Source organism: Centropristis striata, chromosome 17 (assembly GCF_030273125.1).
Source record: "Centropristis striata isolate RG_2023a ecotype Rhode Island chromosome 17, C.striata_1.0, whole genome shotgun sequence".
NCBI classification, from domain to species: domain Eukaryota; kingdom Metazoa; phylum Chordata; class Actinopteri; order Perciformes; family Serranidae; genus Centropristis; species Centropristis striata.
This window is the reverse complement of record NC_081533.1, coordinates 25,112,135-25,121,833: the sequence shown is the minus strand read 5'-3', so window position 1 is coordinate 25,121,833 and position 9,699 is coordinate 25,112,135.

The following is a 9,699-nucleotide window of genomic DNA, read 5'->3' as shown; positions in this document are numbered from 1 at the left end:
GTTAAAAACATGAGCTCATCACAAGTGCACTATCCTTTTTTCGCCCAGCATGCTTTGCCAAGACATTTTTGAAGTGGTCCCAAATGTTTTACATAAATAAAACATTAAAAGTGTTTTACACCTAGAGAAATTAGCTACTTTGGCAGCATTTGAGTTGGAATCTTGCCTTTTTTCTCTTCTCTTTTTTCACTTTGGCAAGTTTTTTTTAACCTTTCCATAAGTGTAAAGCTTATCTCTGAAAAGGGAGTAAATCCATTAAATGATAAATTGCCTGAGGTTTTCTAGCAATGCTATGAAAGCGTAGCTAAGGTACTGATCACTTATTGGCTAAAACACCTGATGATTCGATATATACACATGTAAATAGAGAAAATATGGTGTGTCACGTAGTGTCTAGACACCGTTCTTGGCCATTGCAGCTGTGATATTAAATTTCCTTTATGCAAGAAAATACTAGGCAATCTTATACAGTCACCAACAGTAAAAAGTGGACATATAGAGGTGACACAGCCGCCATTATTCTCACAGTATAATGCTAAGTTGATCAAACCATTTACCTGCCACACGCTGGTGTATTTCCTGAAGGCTCCTGCAGTAAAACATCTCCATCCTCTGTACACCCCTTTACTTGTCTAGTCATGCCACTCTGCTCTCAGTCACATTCATCGGCCATCCACGCCACAGTAATTTACAATCCACTGTCACTGCCATTTGGCCTGCAGCCAATTTAATTACCATAGAAGCTAACTATTAACAGCTAGCAGCTAGTGTCAAGTCACACATCAAATCTGTGGTCATGAGGGAGTGTATATAAAGCCTCTGTTGGCAGTGACTCAGATTCAGGGATCTCTCAGAGGGCAACAATAATAGATCACTGTTTAATTCAGAAGTAGTTAAGTTAAATTAGATTGATTGCTTACTAACGGTTGACAAATACTATGTAATGGAATTATAGTAATCAGATTACATTACTCTGACATCAATGTAAAAAAAATAATAATACGATTATATAGTTCGGTGTTGGAGATTATATTATATTATATTACATTATATTTCATTCCAACATTATGTTCCAACTTTCTTTCTCTCTTTAATTAGATTGGAAATCCATCAGTGTAATCACTTTATTTTTGGTTTATTTGCCTAATTACCCCACAAAGATAAACTTTGTCTTATCTGAGCTTTCAAATTAAAAGTCTGCCAATTGAATTTTGTGTTAAACTAAAAGTAATCAAAGTACATTATATGGGCGAAAGGCTTGTGGACATGCAACAAAGCATGCAAACACTCGATCACACATCTTCGATCACACATCTTATTCCAAACCCATGTGCATTTATCTTCTGCTATAAAAGCCTCCACTCTCATGGTAAGGTTTTCATCAGACTTTGGAACCTGGCTGAAGGGATTTGCTCACATTCAGCCACAGGAGCATTTGTAATTTGCTTAGGTTTGGAGACAAGGTAATTCAATTAATCCCAAAGCTTTAAGATGGGGGTCAGGGCTCTGTGCAGGCCAGTCAACTTATTCACCAAAATGGGAAAAACATTTCTTTACAGAGCTGACTTTGTGCACTGTGGATTGTCATGTTGAAACATTAAAGGGAAGGACACGATCTAAAAAATAGTATTGTATTGTACAGCATTAAGGCTTTGCTCAATCAATTTCACACCTAACCTATTTCAGATTGGTGTGTTTGATTCAGTATATTTGGGCTGAAGCAAAAGTCTTCAATCAATCTCTGGTGCTATTTGTCTGTGTGAAGCTAAACAGACCAACTACAGCAAATCTCCCCTTAACCCTTAATCAGGCGAAGAACCGTATTTGGTAACTTCAGCGGATATCCAAAATAAAAAATAAAAATATTTTGAGAAAAAAGTTACAAATTTACTAGATTAAAGTGGCAGATCTACAAGAAAAACAGTCACATATTTAAGAGATTTAAAGTAGCAAATCTGCGTGGAAAAAAGTCACAGATTTATGAGAAAGAAGTAGGAAAAAAAGCAACTTTTCTTGCAGATTCACCACTTTAGACCTCGTAAATCTGCGGCTTTTTTTGCACAGATTTGCCACTTTAAATCTCTTAAATCTGCAACTTTTTTCTCGACCCAATTTTGATATCCACTGAAGTTACCAAATATAGTTTTTCACCTGATAAAGGGTTAAATCCACATGCTGTCCATCAACTGCTGAAATGTAGACAAGCGCAGATCCGAGCGTATATTTCATCTTACGACGGGGTTCACGTGTGATTTATCAAACGATCGTATCTCTGCAATCACAGCGCAAGAATGATCAGCTGTTGATAAATTTAGCGGCTCAAAACAAGCGTAATTTAAATACCACGGCCTAATATATACCCGATTCAGATGGCAAAGGACCAAAGGACGCAATACGGCCAACAAGAGGATTTTTTCCCCCTAAAGACTCAGACGTGTGGACTTCACGCTGACTCAAATTTGCGTACACGAGCTGAGAGCAGACGTGAGATCTGACCGTACCCTCCGCTCACATCCAAATTGATAAATGCCGAACCTTGCGTAGAAATGATCTTACGCTCACTTCACGCTCATTTTCTGTCGTACGCTCGTTTGATAAATGAGGGCCATGGTCTTTTACAGACAGGATACGTGTTTATTGGTTTTAAAACATTCCTGTCATCCAGGTCAGGTTGAGATCCTAATTAACCTGTTGGGCCATGACCAGCTTAAGGTAAACTCAAGTTTCAAATATGTTAGCTTCACAGTACATGGAACTAGAAAAGGTGCACTCAGTGGACCCGCCATCTGGCATAATGAGCAAATGCCTGGTTGGCTGCCAGGTCTTTTGGGCAGAACCCTTGTGTTGTCTTAACTTTTGCATATACACCACTTGTCCTAAGGGTCAAAAATGACCCACCTTCACTAAACCCCTTAGATAAAGAAGCCTCATCATCATCAGTCATTCATCACAAACTTTGTGAATATCAAGGTTTTCCCTCTTTACAGTGCAGAAAAACTGGATTTAATCAGGGGAATCCACTCGTTTTTATTACAGCTCGCCTGTCATAATTGGTTTAATGTTTTACTAAAGTCGGGGTTTAGCAAGTATGCAAGTGTACGTGCATGCATGCATGCTTGGTTTTCTGTTTTTTTCTGGTATGAAAATGATCTTATATCTGCCACGTCAGAAACAACCCCTAAATCAAGATTTGTACCCTGTTGGTGAACAGCTTTCGTGGAAATATGAACAAAGGCAATGTTTTACTTGAATTTAAAGATCATTAGGAGGTTTCCTCTGCTGTAAAATAGTGGCGGGTCATTTTTGACCACTAAGACAACACAAGGGTTAATTTCGTTTTTTTAGGGGGGGTTGACGGATAGCCCAGTGGCCCCCCTGGATGTCAATCAATCAATCAATAACACCACGGCCCAACAATTCTTTCCGGGCCAAAAAAAAAAAAGGTAGAGGGAGGGCTGAGAGCTGAGGTCCTCTCCTCCTTGGGCCCATCAACTGTCAATCAATCAATCAATCAATCAATCAATCAATCAATCAATCAATCAGTCACGCCAACGACAAAAAATAAGAAAGTAGAAGAAATGCATAGTTGTTGTGGAGAAATTACGCATAAAAAGACAACAAGCTCTTCAGGCAGATTCTACCAAATGCGTTAAACTGACATGTTTAGCAGCAGCAGCTGGACCTTTTCCCAACACCAAGGGCTCTGGCTGCAGTGTAGCATCGCTAAACACATGTAGCTTTCAAAATAAGAGCACATTGTAGTGTTAACAGAATCCACCACAGAATTTACAAGAAAGCTGTCGAAATATGATGCCTTAAATAAATATACAAGAAGCCTTATTCTCCTTCCCTACTTACCTACTTTACTTCCCTTACTTACCTACAATCAGATAGGCAAACTCATTATTTTAAGATTGGTGATTAAGATCAGTGTATATGATGGAACAAAGGCATTAGAATGAATTCTCCTGGGGGGCATGCCCCCGGACCCCTCCAGCTGGCTGTTTTTCCCCACTGGCTGGCTGCTCCAAGTCGGAGAGGAAAGCCCTGATTCAGGGGAGCACTAAGGTAGTTGTATTATCAATTTTAGTGGGCCGGTCAGGGGGAAAATGCCAGGGCTGTTTTTTCGTCCCAGTTCAGCCCTGATCTTAAGTATGTTAATAAAATAAGCTTTTTAAATGTAACTCGCCTGTTGTCTTGCAGACAGATCTGAAAAAGCATAAGTTCCGATTTTTTTTTCATATCATATTTTCATCATGATGAAGTTTATTAAAAGTGGTGATATCAACATCATGTTGTAGTTATTACGGCACACTGTTGATCCATTTATTGCAATTAGGTCACAGCAAAGTTGGGTAATTTTGGATCCATACCAATATAGTAGTGTTGTACCAATCATTCACATGCAGTTCCTGGAGAAGGTGCTGATATTCACTGAGCTATGTGCACCTCCAGAGGATATTATTAACCCAGACATGCCTACGTTTGGTTTTCTTAGGTATCTGGGACTTCCACCAAAGATACAAAGCAACAAGAGTGGATATTTTGTCCATGGCTGTAGACAGAAAGTGCTGCAGCGTCTCGTCCCATTAACATGAATACACACAAATGATCCTGCGGTCAAACTTGTGGGGTGCTGAAATAAAAAGCATGAGGTTCTGTGATGCATATGCCTGTAACAGACAAGGAAGAGATAGTTTAGAAGCTCTAGGCAAGCTGCCTTTGCTATGTTTATAAAAAATTCTAAATCACCCCAACCATGAGAGGTAACAGGGTACTTCCCAGTTCTCTTATTTATGTCTCCTCCCTACCCTCGCTTGAACCAGATGTTCTTCTGGTGCACCATCTTTACCACCGTCCCAAAGCTCTAATTTGTGCTCCGAGGATCGAGGAGGGAAATCGGAGAGGCCATGTGCGAAGATACACGAGAGCATCCTCCATGGAAGTCTCTAACCGGTCGTCCCTTACTGGATATCGGTTATTGATAAGTTGATAGAGCTGATCCAGCTGTGATCTGCTGCCGCCGTCATTTGAAACGGGCGTCGCTTCACGTGACGCTTCAGAGGAAAGGATGTGTCGTGTGTCTTAAAACTTTACCTCTCCTCGCCTGGTTTCCTTGCGTCTCTCCATGCAACTCCAGTGGGCGGAACTAAGATGCAAGGAAAAGATTCAAGTGTGGGAAACGGGGATGCAATTAAGGAACATTGGATGCACCCACGACAAAAAACATATGGTGATTGGTTCAATGATATGAGATTATGTTGCATGTCTCACCATATGATCGTACAGTGCAATAATGTTGACTTGGTTCAGTAGCCTACTACCAAATACTGCATGAAATGAAGTTTGTATCCTGTGGAAAAGACATCAAAACACACACAAAAAAACTCTGCAGACCCGCGTTACAATCATACAAATATATTAGTTTGTTTTATTCAATTATATCCAATAATACGTCTCCCTTGACTTTGTGTAAGTTATTATAGAAATAAATACAGATCATATTGCAAATGCAGAGACAGGGATAATAGAGTGTTGAGGATGGGGGTTTAAGGGGTTAAAGAGTAAATATTGGGTAAAGACTGTTTCTTTGAAGGTGTCCAGTAAATGATTGGCGCATGCATGCTTGTAGTCCCGCCTGTCTGTGAGCCTCTACCTCAACCCAGGAGTTTCATACTGCAAGTCCCACGGCTCTCTGTAGTCCTTTTCAGCTCTTTTCTCCAAGTGATCCATGGGTTTTGGATGGCGTATAGTAGTTGTGTAGTTCCACCTTGGCAGCAACAGGGGGAGTTACTGCACCCCAACCACATTTGCATGGATATATTTATATATATAGATATATAGATATATTTTTTGCCCCATTTGTATACAAAAATAGTGTCATTGTGGCTTTGATAGCTGGAAGACTGAAGCACTCTTTTTGCATTTGGAAGACAAGAAGGAAAGTAAGATTATGGTGATTTCCTTAACATCTTTTCTGGAAGACTTTGTCACAATAACTTGGATCGTCCATGCAGTACAAAGAAGAGCAAAAAAAAACAAAAAAAAAAAGTCAAAAAATCCCGATCACAGAATCACACACACAGGTAGATGTGTTTTTGTGTGCGTTTGAGGGAGAGACAGACGGTGAATGAGCAATCCACATGCTGCCCGTGAGCCAATTAAAATCCAGTTAAGAGATCAAAGGTCAGAGGTCAGTCAGTCGTGGTTTGATTGACAGTTAAGTGGAGGATTGTGGGGGATCAGGACATTTGAGACCCTACAGTCTTGGCGTACTTAGTTTTCCTCTCTTTGTAGCTTGAGCTCTTTTTTTTTTCAATATCCCATATTATGTGATAGAATACACACAGATATGCATTTAAACAGCAAAATAAACACTTCAAACCAACAAACATACATGGACAACAATGATTCATACCAATACTCGGAATTCCCTATATCATTTCATTACAAGTGACAGTACTTCCATTTTGAAATACCCAACATACTGTTTTTTCTTTTTTTTTCCAACCAGAAAACACTTGAAAATAGGCTAAATAAAGACATTTTAGCATAGTTCACATAGTAAAGACACCACTAAAACAGTGTTGGTGCATTAGCTTGTGAGAGGTGAAGTCCCTCCTTGATCTGTTTGTAAAGGTCACCCCATTTAGCCACATCTGCGCCGGCTTGGTGCAGGGTGCTGTGTGTGTGTGTGCAATGCAGATGTGTTTGAGGTTTGTGGGTGTGCTTGTAAAAACACAGCAGGTTTTTTTATATATGAAGTTGATGTGTGGGTTAATATGATACGGGATGGGACAGTAGGTGGATTCCAGTATAAAAGCACTTTTTATGAAGCAGCTAAAAAAAGAGAAAAAGAAAGAGCGAGAGAAAATGTGTCCGAGGACGGCGTCACTCTTTTGTCACGTGAGCCTCTCTCTTCCTCCCTCTCTTTTTTGTGTTTTCTGCTGCATTGCAGATGTGGTGAAGGGACTCCACCTCAAAGTAATACACACACACACACACACACACACACACACACACACATGCGCGCACGCACACACACACACGCATATGCAACCCAGCTCACAAAAAAGAAGAAAGTGTTAGAAAAATAAAAGCGCTAATAAAACACGCAGTTGGTTTCTATATCAATATTAATCCTTTTTTTTCACACCCTCCCAGATAATGTGGCTGCACCTTGTTAATGGAGTTTATTGCTTTCTGCCGAAGGACTCGCACTCATTGATTTGGCCTCTGATTTATCCTCTATTTTCCTCCCTCCCTGCCTATTCCCTCACACATATTGGACACACAGAGATATTCAATCACAGTTACAGAACGATTACACACAAAGCTGATGAGTGAGATCTAGAAAACACACCAGCGCACACATGCACACACAAACACACTGCCTCCAGGTTAAAGGGAAGTTGTGTTTGCAAAAGGGATCAGAGAGAGGAAGTGAAACTTCAAAGGGAGGCTGTGAGGGTACGAGTTAGCTACGCTACAATATGTGACACATGCCTCTCTCTCTCTCTCTCTCTCTCTCTCTCTGGGTCCTTCACAACCCCGGATGACCCTCGCTGCAGTTGTAATTCGCTCAGTAAGCAGGGAGGGCCCTGACTCGAGAGAAATGGGAAGGAGGGGAGTCCCCGGGGAGAGGAGTGTGTGTGTGTGGTTGTGTGTGTGTAGCTGAATCAGATATACATTTAACCCATTAGCCCCGGTGGCCCACTGGCGGGCTGTGATGGAGTATTAATGCAAGAATCAAGGATCCATTGGCACCAATCAGGGAAAAACTGGCATGGCCTTTTTCAAGGGGTCTCTTGACCTCTGACCTCAAAATGGGTTTTATTTTTCTTCCCACGAGCCTCCCCTTTACAGACATGCCCACTTTCTGATTATCCCATGCAGATTGGGTCAAAAACCATGCAGTTATTTTTGCCTGTGGTATTTAGACATTTCTGCATACTTGAGTCCCTAAAAAGTCTTGGAATTGCATACATTAGGTACGACTGGAATTCTGAGACTTTGGGGTATTCAATTAGCTCAACTAAATTTATATGTGATGATGCTAGAGCCCATAGTATTATTTTATTGTCGTGAGATCATTTTCTGAAACTTGACCCCCCTGTATGAAATGAGCTGTTGTGACCTCTAGGATCTCTGGGAGCCTCATGAATCATTACAACCACAAATTAGAGACCTAGAGGGCATTTAGAGGTTTTATGGTTTTCCTAGATATATTGACAATAAAGGGGTTCCTCAGCAATTCACAGAAGTGTTCACCATCCAATTGCCAAAAAAATGGTATACTTGCAAAAATCTCCAAAATTTCAAGATTTGGCATTAATTCACATTGTTAATTTTTATATGGTGTTCCTCAGGGTCTTGGTATCTTAATGTGGTATTTTGGACAATGTTCTGACAAAATCTGTATCAACTCAATGACTCAATAACTGCAAAAATGGCCTCACTACACTGATGTGACTACTATGGGAAGTAACTCATGCTGCAGTTGGAATCATGAATTGACAAAGGTCTCAGCTTTTCAGTCAATTTATGCCATTCCATGGAGGTTAAGGGAAACCAGAATGCATAAATATCTAAATACAATACGTTAAATTTAACACAATTTAATAAGGCTTGAGAAAAAATGTATGGTTTCTGTCCCAAAGTACATTGTATTATCATAAAGTGAGTATGTCTGTAAAGGGGAGACTCATGGGTAGCCATAGAAATGTTGACGTCTAAGGGTCAAGGCCAAGGCTAACTTTGAAGCATTTTATTGCCCCTTTCCCAACAAGATATCCCAATGGATTCCTTAGGTCTTTACTCATGTGATAACAGTATCTTCACTAGTCGTGTCATCAACGAATTTCAATGCACATTTTGAAGATTTGCATGAAAAAAGCTTGATGGAAACACCAAAATTCGAAAAAGTTTCAAAATCTGCATGAAAGTTTTTACGTTTCCATTATGGAAAAAATAGTTAAACGGTAGATGGAACACTTTTTGCTAATAAGTTCTGACGTAGCGACCTTTTAACTCACATGAACTGCTGTTTCTGCTGTGACATGAAAGAACATTAATACGTTTCCCAATTGAATCTAATTCCTGAAGACATATTTTCTCTCATGGGTGGCCAAACTTGTCCGACTTTTCTCTCTTGCTCAATCTCTTCTTCTACTGTTTACTGACGGATTAGCCTACAGCAATACATTACACTGCCATCTTCTGACGTAAGTAGGTTTATGCAGCTTTGTTTATTCAATCTAAACCAGTTGATGGAAATGGCCCAAATTCACATTTTCTTTAATGCGACATTTCAAAATTTCACTTCAAAATTCAATTTAAAACTCTGCTATTTTAGCTTTAAAACTATACTACTATATGGGGGGTTATGGATTCATGACTAGATCAACTTGACAAATGTCAAATTAAATCTCAGGTTCTTAGCTTTCAGGTGGTGTACATCACTTCTATGTGGCATCTACTGCCCAATATCAATACACACACATACACAACTCTCCCATATTTTTTCATAAACTCAAAAGAAATAGAGATGCCAAGCCCAAAGGACAATATTTAGACGTTCATCAGTGAGTTAAAAGCAGTAAATTAAACCATGTGGGAAGGTTTCACTAATCAAACATGCTCAGAGAGATGGCCGCTGAGATAAATGGCAATTTTTACATCCTGTAATTCACACAGAAG